We start from the raw sequence: 18,939 nt of genomic DNA, 5'->3' as shown, positions 1-18,939 counted from the left end.
TGGAAGCGGAAGTGAATCATAGGGTGGGGGAGGGGGCGAAAATTCTGGGAGCCTTGAAGAATGTTTCAAAGTCGAGAACATTATCTCGGAAAGCAAAAATGGGTATGTTTGAAGGAATAGTGGTTCCAACAATGTTGTAAGGTTGCGAGGCGTGGGCTATGGATATATATATATATATATATATATATATATATATATATATATATATATATATATATATATATATATATATATATATATATATATATATATATATATATATATATATATATATATATATATATATATATATATATATATATATATATATATATATATATATATATATATATATATATGTGGAAGGTATTAAGAATATATGGTGTGGGAGGCAAGTTGTTAGAAGCAGTGAAAAGTTTTTATCGAGGATGTAAGGCATGTGTACGTGTAGGAAGAGAGGAAAGTGATTGGTTCTCAGTGAATGTAGGTTTGCGGCAGGGGTGTGTGATGTCTCCATGGTTGTTTAATTTGTTTATGGATGGGGTTGTAAAGGAGGTAAATGCAAGAGTCCTGGAAAGAGGGGCAAGTATGAAGTCTGTTGGGGATGAGAGAGCTTGGGAAGTGAGTCAATTGTTGTTCGCTGATGATACAGCGCTGGTGGCTGATTCATGTGAGAAACTGCAGAAGCTGGTGACTGAGTTTGGTAAAGTGTGTGGAAGAAGAAAGTTGAGAGTAAATGTGAATAAGAGCAAGGTTATTAGGTACAGTAGGGGTGAGGGTCAAGTCAATTGGGAGGTGAGTTTGAATGGAGAAAAACTGGAGGAAGTGAAGTGTTTTAGATATCTGGGAGTGGATCTGTCAGCGGATGGAACCATGGAAGCGGAAGTGGATCATAGGGTGGGGGAGGGGGCGAAAATTTTGGGAGCCTTGAAAAATGTGTGGAAGTCGAGAACATTATCTCGGAAATCAAAAATGGGTATGTTTGAGGGAATAGTGGTTCCAACAATGCTGTATGGTTGCGAGGCGTGGGCTATGGATAGAGATGTGCGCAGGAGGATGGATGTGCTGGAAATGAGATGTTTGAGGACAATGTGTGGTGTGAGGTGGTTTGATCGAGTAAGTAACGTAAGGGTAAGAGAGATGTGTGGAAATAAAAAGAGCGTGGTCGAGAGAGCAGAAGAGGGTGTTTTGAAATGGTTTGGGCACATGGAGAGAATGAGTGAGGAGAGATTGACCAAGAGGATATATGTGTCGGAGGTGGAGGGAACGAGGAGAAGAGGGAGACCAAATTGGAGGTGGAAAGATGGAGTGAAAAAGATTTTGTGTGATCGGGGCCTGAACATGCAGGAGGGTGAAAGGAGGGCAAGAAATAGAGTGAATTGGAGTCATGTGGTATACAGGGGTTGACGTGCTGTCAGTGGATTGAAGCAAGGCATGTGAAGCGTCTGGGGTAAACCATGGAAAGCTGTGTAGGTATGTATATTTGCGTGTCTGGACGTGTGTATGTACATGTGTATGGGGGGGGGGGGTTGGGCCATTTCTTTCGTCTGTTTCCTTGCGCTACCTCGCAAACGCGGGAGACAGCGACAAAGTATAAAAAAAAAAAAAAAAAAAAAAAAAAAAAAAATATATATATATATATATATATATATATATATATATATATATATATATATATATATATATATATATATATATATATATATATATATATATATATATATATATATATATATATATATTCCTGGGGATAAGGGAGAAAGAATACTTCCCAAGCATTCCTCACGTGTGGTAGAAGACGACTAAAGGGGACGAGAACGGGGGCTAGAAACTCTCCCCTCCTTGTATCTTAACTTTCTAAAAGGGGAAACAGAAGGAGTCACGCGGGGAGTGCTCATCCTCTTCGAAGACTCAGATTGGGATGTCTAAATGTGTGTGGATGTAACCAAGATGAGAAAAAAGGAGAGATAGGTAGTATGTTTGAGGAAAGGAACCTGGATGTTTTGGTTCTGAGTGAAACGAAGCTCAAGGGTAAAGGGAAAGATTGGTTTGGGAATGTTTTAGGAGTAAAGTCAGGGGTTGGTGAATGGACAAGAGCAAGGGAAGGAGTAGCACTACTGAAACAGGGGTGGTGGGAATGTGTGATAGAGTGTAAGAAAGTAAACTCTAGATTAATATGGGTAAAACTGAAAGTGGATGGGGAGATATGGGTCATTATTGGTGCATACGCACTTGGGCATGAGAAGAAAGATCATGAGAGGCAAGTGTTTTAGAAACAGCTGAGTGAGTGTGTTAGTAGTTTTGATGCACAAGACCCGGTTATAGTGATGGATGATTTGAATGCAAAGGCGAGTAATGTGGCAGTTGAGGGTATAATTGGTGTACATGGGATGTTCAGGGTTGTAAATGGAAATGGTGAAGAGCTTGTAGATTTATGTGATGAAAAGGACTGGTGATTAGGAATACCTGATTTAAAAGAGAGATATACATAGGTATACGTGTGTAAGCAGGAGAGATGGCTAGAGCGTTATTGTATTACGTTTTGATTGATAGGCGCGTGAAAGAGAGACTTTTGGCTGTTAATGTGCTGAGAGGAGACTTGTGTGAGGAAGTGCCAAGAGAGACTGAGTGCAAAATAGAAAAAGGTGCGAGCAAGGGAGGTAACGGGAGGGTTGAGAAGCGTGGGAGATGGGCAGATTAGAAAGGGTAGTGAGTGGTGGGATGAAGAAGTAAGATTATTAATGAAAGAGAAGAAGGAGACATTTGGACGAGTTTTTGCAGGGAAACAGTGCAAATGACTGGGAGATGTATAAAAGAAAGAGGCAGTAGGTCAAGAGAAAGGTGCAAAAGGTGAAAAAGAGGGCAAATGAGAGTTGGGGTGAGAGAGTATCATTCAATTTTAGGAGAATAAAAAGATGTTTTGGAAGGAGGTAAATAAAGTGCGTAAGACAAGAGAACAAATGGGAACATCGGTGAAGGGGGCTAATAGAGAGGTGATAACAAGTAGTGGTGATGTGAGGAGATGGAGTGAGTATTCTGAAGGTTTGTTGAATGTATTAGATGATAGAGTGGCAGATATAGGGTGTTTTGGTCGAGGTGGTGTGCGAAGTGAGAGGGTCAGGGAGAATGATTTGGTAAACAGAGAAGAGGTAGTGAAAGCTTTGCAGAAGATGAAAGCCGACAAGGCAGTGGGTTTGGATGGTATTGCAGTGCAATTTATTATAAAAGTGGGTGACTGTGTTGTTAGCTGGTTGATAAGGATATTTAATGTATGTATGACTCATGTTGAGGTGCCTGAGGATTGGTGGAGTGCATGCATAATGTCATTGTACAAAGGCAAAGGGGATAAACGTGAGTTCTCAGATTACAGAGGTATAAACATATGGGAGGGTATTGATTGAGAGGGTGAAAGCATGTACAGAGCATCAGATTGGGGAAGAGCAGTGTGGTTTCAGAAGTGGTAGAGGATGTGTGGATCAGGTGTTTGCTTTGAAGAATGTATGTGAGAAATACTTGGAAAAGCAAATGGATCTGTATGTAGCATTTATGGATCTGGAGAAGATAGATTTCATAGAGATGCTCTGTGAAAGGTATTAAGAATATATGGTGTTAATATATGGTGTGGGAGGTAAGTTTTTAGAAGCAGTGAAAAGTTTTTATCGAGGATGTAAGGCATGTGTACGAGTAGGAAAAAGGAAAGTGATTTGTTCTCAGTGAATGTAGGTTTGCGGCAGGGGTGAGTGATGTCTCCACAGTTGTTTGACTTGTTTATGGATGGAGTTGTTTGGGAAGTGAATGCAAGAGTTTTGGAAAGAGGGGCAAGTATGCAGTCTGTTGTGGATGAGAGAGCTTGGAAAGTGAGTCAGTTGTTGTTCACTGATGAAAGAGCGCTGGTGGCTGATTCGGGTGAGAAACTGCAGAAGCTGGTGACTGAGTTTGGTAAAGTGTGTGAAAGAAGTATGCTGAGAGTAAATGTGAGTAAGAGCAAGGTTATTATGTACAGTAGGGTTGAGGGACAAGTCAACTGGGAGGTAGGTTTGAATGGAGAAAAACTGGAGGAAGTGAAGTATTTTAGATATCTGGGAGTGGATATGGCAGCGGATTTAACCATGGAAGCGGAAGTGAGTTACAGGGTGGGGGAAGGGGCGAAAGTTCTGGGAGCGGTGAAAAATGTGTGGAAGGCGAGAACATTATCTCGGAAAGCAAAAATGAGTATGTTTGAAAGAATAGTGGTGCCAACAATGTTATATGGTTGGGAGGCGTTGGCCATGGATAGAGTTGTGCGGAGGAGGGTGGATGTGTTAGAAATGAGATGTTTGAGGACAATATGAGGTGTGAGGTGGTTTGATCGATTAAATAATGAAAGGGTAAGAGAGATGTGTGGTAATAAAAAGAGTGTGGTTGAGAGAGCAGAAGAGGGTGTTTTGAAATGGTTTGGTCACATGGAGAGAATGAGTGAGGAAAGATTGACCAAGAGGATATATGTGTCAGAGGTGGAGGGAACGAGGAGAAGTGGGAGACCAAATTGGAGATGGAAAGATGGCCTGAACATGCAGGAGGGTGAAAGGCGTGCAAGGAATAGAGTGAATTGGAACGATGTGGTATACCGGGGTCGTTGTGCTGTCAATGGATTGAACCAGGGCATGTGAAGCGTCTGGGGTAAACAATGGAAAGTTTTGTGGGGCCTGGATGTGGAAAGGGAGCTGTGGTTGCGGTGCATTATACATGACAGCTAGAGACTGAGTGTGAACGAATGTGTCCTTTGTTGTCTTTTGTTAGCGCTACCTCGCGCGCATGCGGGGGGAGGGGGTTGTATTTTCATGTGTGGAGGGGTGGCGACGAGAATGAATAAAGGCAGCAAGTATGAATTATGTGCATATGTATATATGTATATGTTTGTGCATGTATGTATATGTATACGTTGAAATGTATTGGTCTGTATATGTGCGTGTGTAGACATGCATGTATATACATTTGTACTTGGGTGGGTTGGGCCATTCTTTCGTCAGTTTCCTTGCGCTACCTCGCTAACTCGGGAGACAGAGACAAAGCATAATAATAATAACAATAATAATAATGATGTTAATAATAATAATAATGATAATAATAATAATAATAATAATAATAATAATAATAATAATAATAATAATAATAATGATAATAATAATAATAATAATGATAATAATAATGATAATAAATAATAATAATAATAATAATAATAATAATAATAATAATAATAATAATAATAATAATAATGATGATAATGATAATAATAATGACAATAATATATATATATATCCCTGGAGATGGGGAAGAAAGAATACTTCCCTTGCATTCCCCACATGTCTTAGAAGGCGACTAAAGGGGACGGTAGCGGGGGGCTAGAAACCCTCCCCTCCTTATATTTTAACTTTCTAAAATGGGAAACAGAAGAAGGAGTCACGCGGGGAGTGCTCATCCTACCTGAAGGCTCAGACTGGGATGTCTAAATTTGTGTGGATGTAACCAAGATGAGAAAAAAGGAGAGATACGTAGGATGTTTGAGGAAAGGAACCTGGATGTTTTGCTGAGTGAAACGAAGCTCAAGGGTAAAGGGGAGGAGGTGTTTGGGAATGTTTTGGGAGTAAAGCCAGGGGTTAGTGAAAGGACAAGAGCAAGGGAAGGAGTAGCACTACTCCTTAAACAGGAATTAAGGGAGCATGTGATAGAGCGTAAGAATGTAAACTCTAGATTGATATGGGTAAAACTGAAAGTTGATGGAGAGAGATGGGTGATTATTGGTGCATATGCATCTGGGCATGAGAAGAAGGATCATGAGAGGCAAGTGTTTTGGGAACAGCTGACTGAGTGTGTTAGTAGTTTTGATGCACGAGACCGGGTTATAGTGATGGGTGATTTGAATGCAAAGGTGAATAATGTGGCAGGTGAAGGAATAATTGGTGTATAAGGGGTGTTCGAGGTTGTAAATGGAAATGGTGAAGATGTTGTAGATTTGTGTGCTGAAAAATGACTGGTTATTGGGAATACCTGGTTTAAAACGAGAGATATACATAAGAATACGTACGTAAGTGGGAGAGATGGCCAGAGAGCGTTATTGTATTACGTGTTAATTGATATGCGCTCGAAAGAGAGACTTTTGGTTGTTAACGTGCTGAGAGGTGCAACTGGAGGGATGTCTGATCATTATCTTGTGGAGGCGAAGGTGAAGATTTGTAGAGGTTTTCCGAAAGAAGAGAGAATGTTGGGATGAAGAGAGTGGTGAGAATAAGTGAGCTTGGGAAGGAGACTTGTGTTAGGAAGTACCAGGAGAGACTGAGTGCAGAATGGAATAAGGACGTAAAGGGAGTGGGGGAAGAATGGGATGTATTTAGAGGAGCAGTGATGGCTTGCGCAGAAGAAGCTTGTGGCATGAGAACGGTGTGAGGTGGGAAGATTAGAAAGGGTAGTGAGTGGTGGGATGAAGAAGTAAGATTATTAGTGTAAGAGAAGAGAGAGGCATTTGGACGATTTTTGCCGGGAAATAGTGCAAATGAGTGGGAGATGTATAAAAGAAAGAGGAAGGAGGTTAAGAGAAAAGTGCAAGAGGTGAAAAAGAGGGCGAATAAGAGTTGGGGTGAGAGAATATCATGAAATTTTAGGGAGAATAAAAAGATGTTTTGAAAGGAGGTAAATAAAGTGCCTAAGAGAAGAGAACAAATGGGAATATCGGTGAAGGGGGCTAATGGTTGGTAAGGATATTTAATGTATTTATGACTCATGGTGAAGTGTCAGAGGATTGGCGGAATGCATGCATAGTGCCATTGTACAAAGGAAAAGGGGATAAAGTTGAGTGTTCCAATTTCAGAGGTATAAGTTTGTTGAGTATTCCTGGGAAATTGTATGGGAGGGTATTGATTTAGTAGGTGAAGGCATGTACAGAGCATCAGATTGGGGAAGAGCTGTGTGGTTTCAGAAGTGGTAGAGGATGTGCGAATTAGGTGTTTGCTTTGAAGAAAGTATGTGAGCAATACTTAGAATAACAAATGAATTTGTATGTAGCATTTATGGATCTGGAAAAGGCATATGATAGACTTGATAGCGATGCTCTGTGAAAGGTATCAAGAATATATGGTGTGGGAGGCAAGTTGCTAGAAGCAGTGAAAAGTTTTTATCGAGGATGTAAGGCATGTGTACGTGTAGGAAGAGAGGAAAGTGATTGGTTCTCAGTGAACCAACATATATATTGGTTATATATAACACTATATGTATATATATATATATATATATATATATATATATATATATATATATATATATATATATATATATATATTTTTTTTTTTTTTTTTTTTTTTTCTTTGCTTTGTCGCTGTCTCCCGCGTTTGCGAGGTAGCGCAAGGAAACAGACGAAAGAAATGGCCCAACCCGCCCCCATACACATGTATATACATACGTCCACACACGCAAATATACATACCTACACAGCTTTCCATGGTTTACCCCAGACGCTTCACATGCCTTGATTCAATCCACTGACAGCACGTCAACCCCGGTATACCACATCGCTCCAATTCACTCTATTCCTTGCCCTCCTTTCACCCTCCTGCATGTTCAGGCCCCGATCACACAAAATCTTTTTCACTCCATCTTTCCACCTCCAATTTGGTCTCCCTCTTCTCCTCGTTCCCTCCACCTCCGACACATATATTCTCTTGGTCAATCTTTCCTCACTCATTCTCTCCATGTGCCCGAACCATTTCAAAACACCCTCTTCTGCTCTCTCAACCACGCTCTTGTTATTTCCACACATCTCTCTTACCCTTACGTTACTTACTCGATCAAACCACCTCACACCACACATGTCCTCAAACATCTCATTTCCAGCACATCCATCCTCCTGCGCACATCTCTATCCATAGCCCACGCCTCGCAACCATACAACATTGTTGGAACCACAATTCCTTCAAACATACCCATTTTTGTTTTCCGAGATAATGTTCTCGACTTCCACACATTCTTCAAGGCTCCCAGAATTTTCGCCCCCTCCCCCACCCTATGATCCACTTCCGCTTCCATGGTTCCATCCGCTGCCAGATCCACTCCCAGATATCTAAAACACTTCACTTCCTCCAGTTTTTCTCCATTCAAACTCACCTCCCAATTGACTTGACCCTCAACCCTACTGTACCTAATAACCTTGCTCTTATTCACATTTACTCTTAACTTTCTTCTTTCACACACTTTACCAAACTCAGTCACCAGCTTCTGCAGTTTCTCACATGAATCAGCCACCAGCGCTGTATCATCAGCGAACAACAACTGACTCACTTCCCAAGCTCTCTCATCCCCAACAGACTTCATACTTGCCCCTCTTTTCAAAACTCTTGCATTCACCTCCCTAACAACCCCATCCATAAACAAATTAAACAACCATGGAGACATCACACACCCCTGCCGCAAACCTACATTCACTGAGAACCAATCACTTTCCTCTCTTCCTACACGTACACATGCTTTACATCCTCGATAAAAACTTTTCACTGCTTCTAACAACTTGCCTCCCACACCATATATTCTTAATACCTTCCACAGAGCATCTCTATCAACTCTATCATATGCCTTCTCCAGATCCATAAATGCTACATACAAATCCATTTGCTTTTCTAAGTATTTCTCACATACATTCTTCAAAGCAAACACCTGATCCACACATCATCTACCACTTCTGAAACCACACTGCTCTTCCCCAATCTGATGCTCTGTACATGCCTTCACCCTCTCAATCAATATCCTCCCATATAATTTACCAGGAATACTCAACAAACTTATACCTCTGTAATTTGAGCACTCACTCTTATCCCCTTTGCCTTTGTACAATGGCACTAAGCACGCATTCCGCCAATCCTCAGGCACCTCACCATGAGTCATACATACATTAAATAACCTTACCAACCAGTCAACAATACAGTCACCCCCTTTTTTAATAAATTCCACTGCAATACCATCCAAACCTGCTGCCTTGCCGGCTTTCATCTTCCGCAAAGCTTTTACTACCTCTTCTCTGTTTACCAAATCATTTTCCCTAACCCTCTCACTTTGCACACCACCTCGACCAAAACACCCTATATCTGCCACTCTATCATCAAACACATTCAACAAACCTTCAAAATACTCACTCCATCTCCTTCTCACATCACCACTACTTGTTATCACCTCCCCATTTGCGCCCTTCACTGAAGTTCCCATTTGCTCCCTTGTCTTACGCACTTTATTTACCTCCTTCCAGAACATCTTTTTATTCTCCCTAAAATTTAATGATACTCTCTCACCCCAACTCTCATTTGCCCTTTTTTTCACCTCTTGCACCTTTCTCTTGACCTCCTGTCTCTTTCTTTTATACATCTCCCACTCAATTGCATTTTTTCCCTGCAAAAATCGTCCAAATGCCTCTCTCTTCTCTTTCACTAATACTCTTACTTCTTCATCCCACCACTCACTTTCTAATCAACCCACCTCCCACTCTTCTCATGCCACAAGCATCTTTTGCGCAATCCATCACTGATTCCCTAAATACATCCCATTCCTCCCCCACTCCCCTTACTTCCATTGTTCTCACCTTTTTCCATTCTGTACCCAGTCTCTCCTGGTACTTCCTCACACAAGTCTCCTTCCCAAGCTCACTTACTCTCACCACCCTCTTCACCCCAACATTAACTCTTCTTTTCTGAAAACCCATACAAATCTTCACCTTAGCCTCCACAAGATAATGATCAGACATCCCTCCAGTTGCACGTCTCAGCACATTAACATCCAAAAGTCTCTCTTTCGCGCGCCTGTCAATTAACACGTAATCCAATAACGCTCTCTGGCCATCTCTCCTACTTACATAAGTATACTTATGTATATCTCGCTTTTTAAACCAGGTATTCCCAATCATCAGTCCTTTTTCAGCACATAAATCTACAAGCTCTTCACCATTTCCATTTACAATACTGAACACCCCATGTATACCAATTATTCCCTCAACTGCCACATTACTCACCTTTGCATTCAAATCACCCATCACTATAACCCGGTCTCGTGCATCAAAACCACTAACACACTCATTCAGCTGCTCCCAAAACACTTGCCTCTCATGATCTTTCTTCTCATGCCCAGGTGCATATGCACCAATAATCACCCATCTCTCTCCATCAACTTTCAGTTTTACCCATATTAATCGAGAATTTACTTTCTTACATTCTATCACATACTCCCACAACTCCTGTTTCAGGAGTATTGCTACTCCTTCCCTTGCTCTTGTCTTCTCACTAACCCCTGACTTTACTCCCAAGACATTTCCAAACCACTCTTCCCCTTTACCCTTGAGCTTCGTTTCACTCAGAGCCAAAACATCCAGGTTCCTTTCCTCAAACATACTACCTATCTCTCCTTTTTTCACATCTTGGTTACATCCACACACATTTAGGCACCCCAATCTCAGCCTTCGAGGAGGATGAGCACTCCCCGCGTGACTCCTTCTTCTGTTTCCCATTTTAGAAAGTTAAGAAAATATAAGGAGGGGAGGATTTCTGGCCCCTCGCTCCCGTCCCCTCTAGTCGCTTTCTACGACACGCGAGGAATGCGTGGGAAGTATTCTCTCACCCCTATCCCCAGGGATAATATATATATGTATATATACACACACACACACACATACATACGCACATATACACACACACATATACACACACACACATACATACGCACATATACGTATATATATATATACATATATATATATATATATATATATATATATATATATATATATATATATATATATATATATACATATATATATATACATATATATATATATATATATATATATATATATATATATATATATATATATATATATATATATATATATATATATATATATATATATATATATATATATATATATCCATGGGATATATATATTTTTTTTTTTTTTTTTATACTTTGTCGCTGTCTCCCGCATTTGCGAGGTAGCGCAAGGAAACAGACGAAAGAAATGGCCCAACCCCCCCCCCCCCCATACACATGTACATACACACGTCCACACACGCAAAAATACATACCTACACAGCTTTCCATGGTTTACCCCAGACGCTTCACATGCCTTGATTCACTCCACTGACAGCACGTCAACCCCGGTATACCACATCGCTCCAATTCACTCTATTCCTTGCCCTCCTTTCACCCTCCTGCATGTTCAGGCCCCGATCACACAAAATCTTTTTCACTCCATCTTTCCACCTTCAATTTGGTCTCCCTCTTCTCCTCGTTCCCTCCACCTCCGACACATATATCCTCTTGGTCAATCTTTCCTCACTCATTCTCTCCATGTGCCCAAACCATTTCAAAACACCCTCTTCTGCTCTCTCAACCACGCTCTTTTTATTTCCACACATCTCTCTTACCCTTACGTTACTTACTCGATCAAACCACCTCACACCACACATTGTCCTCAAACATCTCATTTCCAGCACATCCATCCTCCTGCGCACAACTCTATCCATAGCCCACGCCTCGCAACCATACAACATTATTGGAACCACTATTCCTTCAAACATACCCATTTTTGCTTTCCGAGATAATGTTCTCGACTTCCACACATTTTTCAAGGCTCCCAAAATTTTCGCCCCCTCCCCCACCCTATGATCCACTTCCGCTTCCATGGTTCCATCCGCTGACAGATCCACTCCCAGATATCTAAAACACTTCACTTCCTCCAGTTTTTCTCCATTCAAACTCACCTCCCAATTGACTTGACCCTCAACCCAACTGTACCTAATAACCTTGCTCTTATTCACATTTACTCTTAACTTTCTTCTTCCACACACTTTACCAAACTCAGTCACTAGCATCTGCAGTTTCTCACATGAATCAGCCACCAGCGCTGTATCATCAGCGAACAACAACTGACTCACTTCCCAAGCTCTCTCATCCCCAACAGACTTCATACTTGCCCCTCTTTCCAAAACTCTTGCATTTACCTCCCTAACAACCCCATCCATAAACAAATTAAACAACCATGGAGACATCACACACCCCTGCCGCAAACCTACATTCACTGAGAACCAATCACTTTCCTCTCTTCCTACACGTACACATGCCTTACATCCTCGATAAAAACTTTTCACTGCTTCTAACAACTTACCTCCCACACCATATATTCTTAATACCTATATATATATATATATATATATATCTTTATCCCTGGGGATAGGGGATTAAGAATACTTCCCACGTATTCCCTGCGTGTCGTAGAAGGCGACTAAAAGGGGAGGGAGCGGGGGGCTGGAAATCCTCCCCTCTCGTTTTTTTTTTTTAATTTTCCAAAAGAAGGAACAGAGGGGGCCAGGTGAGGATATTCCAAAAAAGGCCCAGTCCTCTGTTCTTAACGCTACCTCGCCAACGCGGGAAAATGGCAAATAGTTGAAAAGAAAGAATATATATATATATATATATATATATATATATATATATATATATATATATATATATATATATATATATATATATATATATGTATATGTATATATATATATATATATATATATATATATATATATATATATATATATATATATATATATATATATATATATATATATATATATATATATATATATATATATATATATATATATATTATATATATATATATATATATATATATATATATATATATATATATATATATATATATATATATATATATATATATATATATATATATATATATATACATATATATATATATACATATATATATATATATATATATATATATATATATATATATATATATATATATATATATATATATATATATATATATATCTTTTCTTTTTTTTCTTTTAAACTATTTGCCATTTCCCGCATTAGCGAGGTAGCATTAAGAACAGAGGACTGGGCCTTTTAGGGAATATCCTCACCTGGCCCCCTTCTCTCTTCCTTCTTTTGGGAAGAAAAAAAAAAAAAAAAATTGTGTGGTGAGGATTTCCAGCCCCCCGCTCCCTTCCCTTTTAGTCGCCTTCTACGACACGCAGGGAATACGTGGGAAGTCTTCTTTCTCCCCTATCCCCAGGGATAATATATATATATATATATATATATATATATATATATATATATATATATATATATATATATATATATATATATATATATATATATATATATATATATATATATATATATATATATACATATATATATATATTCTAAGTATTTCTCAAATACATTCTTCAACGCAAACACCTGATCCACACATCCTCTACCACTTCTGAAACCACACTGCTCTTCCCCAATCTGATGCTCTGTACATGCCTTCACCCTCTCAATCAATACCCTCCCATATAATTTGCTAGGAATACTCAAAAAACTTATACCTCTGTAATTTGAGTACTCACTCTTATCCCCTTTGCCTTTGTACAATGGCACTATGCACGCATTCCGCAAATCCTCAGGCACCTCACCATGAGTCATACATACATTAAATAACCTTACCAACCAGTCAACAATACAGTCACCCCCATTTTTAATAAATTCCACTGCAATACCATCCAAACCGGCTGCCTTGCCGGCTTTCATCTTCTGCAAAGCTTTTACTACCTCTTCTCTGTTTACCAACTCATTTTCCCTAACCCTCGCACTTTGCACACCACCTCGACCAAAACACCCTATATCTGCCACTCTATCACGAAACACATTCAACAAACCTTCAAAATACTCACTCCATCTCCTTCTCACATCACCACTACTAGTTATCACCTCCCCATTTGCGCCCTTCACTGAAGTTCCCATTTTTTCCCTGTCTTACGCACTTTATTTACCTCTTTCCAGAACATCTTTTTATTCTCCCTAAAATTTAATGATACCCTCTCACCCCAACTCTCATTTGCCCTTTTTTTCACCTCTTGCACCTTTCTCTTGACCTCCTGTCTCTTTCTTTTATACGTCTCCCACTCAATATCATTTTTTCCCTGCAAATGGATTTGTATGTAGCATTTATGGATCTGGAGAAGGCATATGATAGAGTTGATAGAGATGCTCTGTGGAAGGTATTAAGAATATATGGTGTGGGAGGCAAGTTGTTAGAAGCAGTGAAAAGTTTTTATCGAGGATGTAAGGCATGTGTACGTGTAGGAAGAGAGGAAAGTGATTGGTTCTCAGTGAATGTAGGTTTGCGGCAGGGGTCTCCATGGTTGTTTAATTTGTTTATGGATAGGGTTGTTAGGGAGGTGAATGCAAGAGTTTTGGCAAGAGGGGCAAGTATGAAGTCTATTGGGGATGAGAGAGCTTGGGAAGTGAGTCAGTTGTTGTTCGCTGATGATACAGCGCTGGTGGCTGATTCATGTGAGAAACTGCAGATGCTAGTGACTGAGTTTGGTAAAGTGTGTGAAAGAAGAAAGTTAAGAGTAAATGTGAATAAGAGCAAGGTTATTAGGTACAGTATGGTTGAGGGTCAATTCAATTGGGAGGTGAGTCTGAATGGAGAAAAACTGGAGGAAGTGAAGTGTTTTAGATATCTGGGAGTGGATCTGGCAGCGGATGGAACCATGGAAGCGGAAGTGGATCATAGGGTGGGGGAGGGGGTGAAAATTCTGGGAGCCTTGAAGAATGTGTGGAAGTCGAGAACATTATCTCGGAAAGCAAAAATGGGTATGTTTGAAGGAATAGTGGTTCCAACAATGTTGTATGGTTGCGAGGCGTGGACTATGGATAGAGTTGTGCGCAGGAGGATGGATGTGCTGGAAATGAGATGTTTGAGAACAATGTGTGGTGTGAGGTGGTTTGATCGAGTAAGTAACGTAAGGGTAAGGGAGATGTGTGGAAATGAAAAGAGCGTGGTTGAGAGAGCAGAAGAGAGTGTTTTGAAATGGTTTGGTCACATGGAGAGAATGAGTGAGGAAAGATTGACCAAGAGGATATATGTGTCGGAGGTGGAGGGAACGAGGAGAGGAGGGAGACCAAATCGGAGGTGGAAAGATGGAGTTAAAAAGATTTTGTGTGATCGGGGCCTGAACATGCAGGAGGGTGAAAGGAGGGCAAAGAATAGAGTGAATTGGAGCGATGTGGTATACCGGGTTGACGTGCTGTCAGTGGATTGAATCAAGGCATGTGTATGGGGGTGGGTTGAGCCATTTCTTTCGTCTGTTTCCTTGCGCTACCTCGCAAACGCGGGAGACAGCGACAAAGCAAGAAAAAAATAAATTTATATATATATATATATATATATATATATATATATATATATATACACGACACGCAGGGAATACGTGGGAAGTATTCTTAATCCCCTATATATATATATATATATATATATATATATATATATATATATATATATATATATATATATATATATATATATATATATATATATTTGGATGTGAATGTGCTGAGAGGTGCAACTGGAGGGATGTCTGATCATTATCTTGTGGAGGCTAAGGTGAAGATTTGTATGGGTTTTCAGAAAAGAAGAGTGAATGTTGGGGTGAAGAGGGTGGTGAGAGTAAGTGAGCTTGGGAAGGAGACCTGTGTGTGGAAATACCAGGAGAGACTGAGTACAGAATGGAAAAAGGTGAGAACAATGGAAGTAAGGGGAGTGGGGGAGGAATGGGATGTATTTAGGGAATCAGTGATGGATTGCGCAAAAGATGCTTGTGGCATGAGAAGAGTGGGAGATCGGTTGATTAGAAAGGGTAGTGAGTGGTGGGATGAAGAAGTAAGAGTATTAGTGAAAGAGAAGAGAGAGGCATTTGGACGATTTTTGCAGGGAAAAAATGCAATTGAGTGGGAGATGTATAAAAGAAAGAGACAGGAGGTCAAGAGGAAGGTGCAAGAGGTGAAAAAAAGGGCAAATGAGAGTTGGGGTGAGAGAGTATCATTAAATTTTAGGGAGAATAAAAAGATGTTCTGGAAGGAGGTAAATAAAGTGCGTAAGACAAGGGAGCAAATGGGAACTTCGGTGAAGGGCGCAAATGGGGAGGTGATAACAAGTAGTGGTGATGTGAGAAGGAGATGGAGTGAGTATTTTGAAGGTTTGTTGAATGTGTTTGATGATAGAGTGGCAGATATAGGGTGTTTTGGTCGAGGTGGTGTGCAAAGTGAGAGGGTTAGGGAAAATGATTTGGTAAACAGAGAAGAGGTAGTGAAAGCTTTGCGGAAGATGAAAGCCGGCAAGGCAGCAGGTTTGGATGGTATTGCAGTGGAATTTATTAAAAAAGGGGGTGACTGTATTGTTGACTGGTTGGTAAGGTTATTTAATGTATGTATGACTCATGGTCAGGTGCCTGAGGATTGGCGGAATGCGTGCATAGTGCCATTGTAAAAAGGCAAAGGGGATAAGAGTGAGTGCTCAAATTACAGAGGTATAAGTTTGTTGAGTATTCCTGGTAAATTATATGGGAGGGTGTTGATTGAGAGGGTGAAGGCATGTACAGAGCATCAGATTGGGGAAGAGCAGTGTGGTTTCAGAAGTGGTAGAGGATGTGTGGATCAGGTGTTTGCTTTGAAGAATGTATGTGAGAAATACTTAGAAAAGCAAATGGATTTGTATGTAGCATTTATGGATCTGGAGAAGGCATATGATAGAGTTGATAGAGATGCTCTGTGGAAGGTATTAAGAATATATGGTGTGGGAGGAAAGTTGTTAGAAGCAGTGAAAAGTTTTTATCGCGGATGTAAGGCATGTGTACGTGTAGGAAGAGAGGAAAGTGATTGGTTCTCAGTGAATATAGGTTTGCGGCAGGGGTGTGTGATGTCTCCATGGTTGTTTAATTTGTGTATGGATGGGACTGTTAGGGAGGTAAATGCAAGAGTTTTCGAAAGAGGGGCAAGTATGAAGTCTGTTGGGGATGAGAGAGCTTGGGAAGTGAGTCAGTTGTTGTTCGTTGATGATATAGCGCTGGTGGCTGATTCATGTGAGAAACTGCAGATGCTGGTGACTGAGTTTGGTAAAGTGTGTGGAAGAAGAAAGTTAAGAGTAAATGTGAATAAGAGCAAGGTTATTAGGTACAGTAGGGTTGAGGGTCAAGTCAATTGGGAGGTGAGTTTGAATGGAGAAAAAGTGGAGGAAGTAAAGTGTTTTAGATATCTGGGAGTGGATCTGGCAGCGGATGTAACCATGGAAGCGGAAGTGGATCATAGAGTGGGGGAGGGGGCGAAAATTCTGGGAGCCTTGAAGAATGTGTGGAAGTCGAGAACATTATCTCGGAAAGCAAAAATGGGTATGTTTGAAGGAATAGTGGTTCCAACAATGTTGTATGGTTGCGAGGCGTGGGCTATGGATAGAGTTGTGCGCAGGAGGATGGATGTGCTGGAAATGAGATGTTTGAGGACAATGTGTGGTGTGAGGTGGTTTGATCGAGTGAGTAACGTAAGGGTAAGAGAGATGTGTGGAAATAAAAAGAGCGTGTTTGAGAGAGCAGAAGAGGGTGTTTTGTAGTGGTTTGGGCACATGGAGAGAATGAGTGAGGAAAGATTGACCAAGAGGATATATGTGTCGGAGGTGGAGGGAACGAGGAGAAGAGGGAGACCAAATTGGAGGTGGAGAGATGGAGTGAAAAAGATTTTGTGTGATCGGGGCCTGAACATGCAGGAGGGTGAAAGGAGGGCAAGGAATAGAGTGAATTGGAGCGATGTGGTATACCGGGGTTGACGTGATGTCATTGGATTGAATCAAGGCATGTGAAGCGCTTGGGGTAAACCATGGAAAGCTGTGTAGGTATGTATGTTTGCGTGTGTGGACGTATGTATATACATGTGTATGGGGGGGGGGGGGTGGGGCCATTTCTTTCGTCTGTTTCCTTGCGCTACCTCGCAAACGCGGGAGACAGCGACAAAGTATAATAAAAAAAAATAATATATATATATATATATATATATATATATATATATATATATATATATATATATATATATATATATATATATATATATATATATATATATATTGGATTACGTGTTAATTGATAGGCGCGCGAAAGAGAGACTTTTGGTTGCTAATGTGGTGAGAGGTGCAACTGGAGGGATGTCAGCTCATTATCTTGTGGAGGTGAAAGTGAAGATTTGTAGAGGTTTTCAGAAGAGAGAATGTTGGGGTGAAGAGAGTGGTGAGAGTAAGTGAGCTTGGGAAGGAGATTTGTGTGAGGAAGTACCAAGAAAGACTGAGTACAGAATGGAAAAAGGTAAGAACAAAGGACGTAAGGGGAGTGGGGGAGGAATGGGATATATTTAGGGAAGCAGTGATGGCTTGCGCAAAAGACGCTTGTGGCATGAGAAGTGTGGGAGGTGGACAGATTAGAAAGGGTAGTGAGTAGTGGGATGAAGAAGGAAGATTATCAAAGAAAGGGAAGAGAAAGGCATTGGGGCGATTTTTGCAGGGAAATAATGTAAATGTATAAAAGAAAAAGGCAGGGGGTCAAGAGAAACGTGAAAGCGGTGAAAAAGAGGGCACATGTGAGTTGGGGTAAGAGAGTATCATTAGATTTTAGGGAGAATAAAACGATGTTTTGGAAGGAATTAAATAAAGTGTGTAAGACAAGGGAAGGGGCTAATGGGGAGGTGATAACAAGTATTGTTGATGTGAAAAGAAGATGGAGTGAGTATTTTGAATGTTTGTTGAATGTGTTTGATGATAGAGTGGCAGATATAGAGTTTTTTACTCGAGGTGGTGTGCAAAGTGAGAGGGTTAGGGAGAATGATTTGGTAAACAGAGAGGAGGTAGTAAAAGCTTTACGGAAGATGAAAGCCGGCAAGGCAGCGGGTTTGGATGGTATTGCAGTGGAATTTGTTAAAAAAGGGGGTGACTGTATTGTTGACTGGTTGGTAAGGTTATATGACGTATGTGTGACTCATGGTGAGGTGTCTGAGGATTGGCGGAATGCTTGCATCGTGCCATTGTACAAAGGGAATGGGGATAAAAGTGAGTGCCCAAAT

At 40.4% G+C, this 18,939-nt stretch overlaps 1 protein-coding gene across 6 annotated transcripts in view; it reads right to left on the bottom strand.

The window, feature by feature from the left end:
* LOC139753737 (uncharacterized) overlaps positions 1–18,939 on the bottom strand; it is an 822,625-nt gene that overhangs the window by 14,638 nt on the left and 789,048 nt on the right. The window lies entirely within an intron of this gene.

Source organism: Panulirus ornatus, chromosome 15 (genome assembly GCF_036320965.1).
Source record: "Panulirus ornatus isolate Po-2019 chromosome 15, ASM3632096v1, whole genome shotgun sequence".
In the NCBI taxonomy this organism is placed as follows: Eukaryota; Metazoa; Arthropoda; class Malacostraca; order Decapoda; family Palinuridae; genus Panulirus; species Panulirus ornatus.
This window is presented reverse-complemented; position numbering and strand designations above follow the sequence as displayed.